The following is a 3,933-nucleotide window of genomic DNA, read 5'->3' as shown; positions in this document are numbered from 1 at the left end:
ACCGTGTTAGCCAGGATGGTCTTGATCTCCTGACCTCGTGATCCACCCACCTCGGCTTCCCAAAGTGCTGGGATTACAGGCGTGAGCCACTGCGCCTGGCTCTTAATTTTTTAAAGTACGTTTCACATAATATAAAATTATTTTAAAGTGTACAATTCAATGGAATTTAATATGCTTATGATGTTGTACAATCATCACCTCACTCTAGTTCTTAAACATTTCTATCACCCAACAGGAAATCTCTTATCTACTAAACAGTTCTTTGTATTCCCCATCCCCTCCCCAGCAACCAGTAACCTACTTTTTTTTTTTTTTTTGAGACTAAGTCTCTCTCTGTCACCCAGGCTGGAGTGCAATGGTGCAGTTTCGGGTCACTGCAACCTCTGCCTCCTGGGTTCAAACGATTCTCCTGCCTCACCCTCCTGAGTAGCTGGGACTTCAAGCGTGTGCCCCCACACTCAGCTAATTTTTGTATTTTTAGTAGAGCTGGGGTTTCACTATGTTGGTCAGGCTGGTCTGGAACACCTGACCTCGTGATCTGCCTGCCTCAGGCTCCCAAAGAGCTGGGATTACAGGCGTGAGCCACCACGCCCAAAGGCCATTTTTTTTGTTGTTTTTTTTTAATAGAGTCTTGTTCTGTCACCAGGCTGGAGTGCAGTGGTATGATCTTGGCTCACAGCAATCTCCACCTCCTGGGTTCAAGTGATTCCCCTACCTCAGCCACCTGAGTAGCTGGGACTACCAGTGCATGCCATCATGCTCGGCTAATTTTTTGTATCTTAGTAAAGACAGGACTTTTAACATATAGGTTCTGCACTGCATCAGTTTCCAATCCAACATGCCAAACTGATAGAGCTTTTAAAATCTTTTTGTTGTTGTTGTTGTTTTTGCATTGTCCAATTACCAGGCCCTACACTCCTGGCACCAATATAGTAAGAGTGTATGTGTAACAGAGAAAATCACTTTTATTTCAGGGATTGAGGACATTATTTATTTATTTCCTTATTTACTTAAAAGATTCTGCAGGAATGAGATTTTGGAGATCACACTATGTAAGTAATAAGTCCACATTTTATTTTTACTGGATACATTTCTGGGAAGAATTGTCCCATAAAGAAATGAGGAATGAAAATGAAAATGAAGAAATTTTCATTTCTCATACTTGGCTGAATTTTTTACATTTGTTGCTAGGAGACCAAAGTCCTCTTGTGATATCATTGCTACTCAGGTTGGGAAACGTCGTGATGGTCTAGATTACTTTACCTGCCTAGGCCTTCTGAAGCATCATTTGAAGCTGCAGTCTTGAAAACCATGCAGGCTGGAGGAGTAGCTAAAGAAATATTTATTTGAGATGCCACAAGTTTCTTCAGAAACTCAAGATGTTTCTCCCAAAGATGAATTAACTGGTTCAGAAACCTCCACTAGGTCTCCAGTGTGTGAACACACCTTCCCTGGGGACTCAGACTTAAGGTCAATGATTGAAGAAAATGCTTTTCCGGTTTTGTCACAAGGATCCTTGTTAAAAGGCCACGTTACACAGTTTGTGTCTCTGAGCCAGATAAAGATGATGATTTTCTTTCTCTGACCTTTCCCAGGAAACTTTGGAAAATAGTCGAAAGTGACCAATTCAAGTCTATTTCATGGGATGAACTTGCAGAGTGATTAATGAAGAACTCTTCAAGAAAGAAATTTACAGAATATTGGAAACTGACAGTATGAAAAGCTTAGTTCGACAGCTCAACCTCTATATATTTAGTAAAATTTGACAGAATTTTCAAACATCTGCTTCTTTGGCCAACTTTCTGGCAGAAGAAAAACTCTTTTAAGCAAAGTATTCAAAATATTTCAGTTACCACAAGTAGAGTATACATATGATTTTATTTTATACATCAGTAAACATGCCAATATACGCAGTAAAACCAAATTTCAAAAATTATGTGAAATATTAAGGTTAAGATTATTTAATTTTTTGAAAACATTGAGGGCACCTTGAGCATTAAACTTTCAGTGTCTTAAGAAATTTTGCCAACAACTTTGAATCTTATCATTGAACTCCAAATAAAGATACCAAAGCCTCTAGTGAAATGTTACTATCAATACATAACATGTTTTCACTTGAGGGCTTTACTAATTGAATGCTTTTTTCCCAAAAAGCGCATTTTTTTTTTTTTTTTTTTTTTTGAGACAGAGTCTGGCTCTGTTGCCAGGCTGGAGTGCAGTGGCGCGATCTCGGCTCACTGCAAGCTCCGCCTCCCAGGTTCACGCCATTCTCCTGCCTCAGCCTCCCGAGTAGCTGGGACTAAGGCGCCCGGCACCACGCCCGGCTAATTTTTTTTTGTATTTTCAGTAGAGACGGGAACTCACCGTGTTAGCCAGGATGGGCTCGATCTCCTGACCTCGTGATCTGCCCGCCTCAGCCTCCCAAAGTGCTGGGATTACAGGCGTGAGCCACCGCGCTCGTCCGCGCATTCTCAAAAATAGTCAACGATGTGCATGCATTAGTTGATGACATTAACTTTGTGTGATAATACAGAAATCTGAGACTTTACACGTTAGATTTGTGATAGTCGCTTGTCTCTTGGTTAAAAACGGCACTAAATCAACTTCTCCTTTGGTTTTAGTTACAGTTCTCATAATCCAAATTTCAAATGTGACTGTCCCCAACTTTCAGTAAGAATGAAGAGTTGGGATTAAAAATCCTTCTCCTGTATCTACTTTATTTGCTGAAGATTTCAACAAAAAGCACTTTAGAGCAGGGGGTAACATGGATAATCATAATTCTGGCTTAGCTGCTGACACTAGTGAAGAAAGTTCATTTCCAACCTCTACAAATTTAAATATGCTTCTAACAAGGAAGTACTGTGTCAGCTAGAGAACTGCTAGTTCAACTGACCGAATCAGAAGCAGTTTTCCTCCTCTATCTTCAACTTCAGTTGGCTCATCAGACAAAATTGCCACAGATCAACATGCTATTTTAAATCAGTTGACCAATATTCATATGCACTCTCATAGCACCTACATGCAAACAAATGGACACATTGTGAATTTTGTTACAACCACAACTTCTCAATACCACATCATACCTCCCTTACAGAATAGCTTTTTGGGGCTGACAGTGGAACAATCTACTTTTCCAACCAGATATTTTGAGGTATCAGTCAATGAGGCTCCTTATCCTAACCTGCCACCAGCAAGCAACCAGTGGTTCCAAATGCCTATGACATTTGATACATTGGCTGCCTGTCTTTCCAGGCCATCTCATCAACCATCTTCACTGGACAAACATCACCCTAATTACAACTGATCTTCCACCAAAGAGGTAACAGATTATGCAGGACAACAGGGACTGAAATTTACATTGATAAAAAATTTTTAAATTCCTGCAGTTCTCTTATTAATAAAATTACATGTTTACCTTTATGGTTGCTTTTCCCTCATTTCTAAAAACAAGGTTAAGATTTCAGAAAATGGTGCTTTATTTCAGTGGTGGGCTATTATACTATTTTTACAACATATGTGAACTTTTTGATCATTCAACAGGAAATTTGACATGCCCCTTTGTAAGTTTATTTAGTTCTCTAAAGAGGAAAAAATAATAGAGTGCTTTAGTCTATTTGCTACTGCAACAACAGAATACCATTGACTGGGTAATTTGTAAAAAAAACTCATTTTGCTCATGTTTCTGGAGGCTGGGAAGTCCAAGGGGCAGCATCCGGTGACGGCTCCTTTACAGCATGGCAGGAGGGCATCATACAGTGAAGGACTTGTGATAAACAGAAAATCAGGGCCAAACTCATCCTTCGATCCAAAGCCCACTCAGACAATAACTAACTTATTCTCAAGATAATGCCATCAATCCAGTCATGATAGGTTGTGCCCTCACAGCTAATCATTTCTTAAAGGTCCCACCTCCCAACACTATTACAATGGCTA

General features: G+C 39.9%; 1 pseudogene; it reads left to right on the top strand.

The window, feature by feature from the left end:
• The first annotated feature begins 1,351 nt into the window (after positions 1-1,351).
• LOC129025965 (heat shock transcription factor, Y-linked-like) lies at positions 1,352-3,304 on the top strand (annotated as a pseudogene).
• The last annotated feature ends 629 nt before the right edge of the window (positions 3,305-3,933 follow it).

Source organism: Pongo pygmaeus, chromosome Y (assembly GCF_028885625.2).
Source record: "Pongo pygmaeus isolate AG05252 chromosome Y, NHGRI_mPonPyg2-v2.0_pri, whole genome shotgun sequence".
NCBI lineage: Eukaryota > Metazoa > Chordata > Mammalia > Primates > Hominidae > Pongo > Pongo pygmaeus.
Note: the sequence above shows the minus strand (reverse complement) of the source record. Positions and strands in the feature narration are given on the sequence as shown.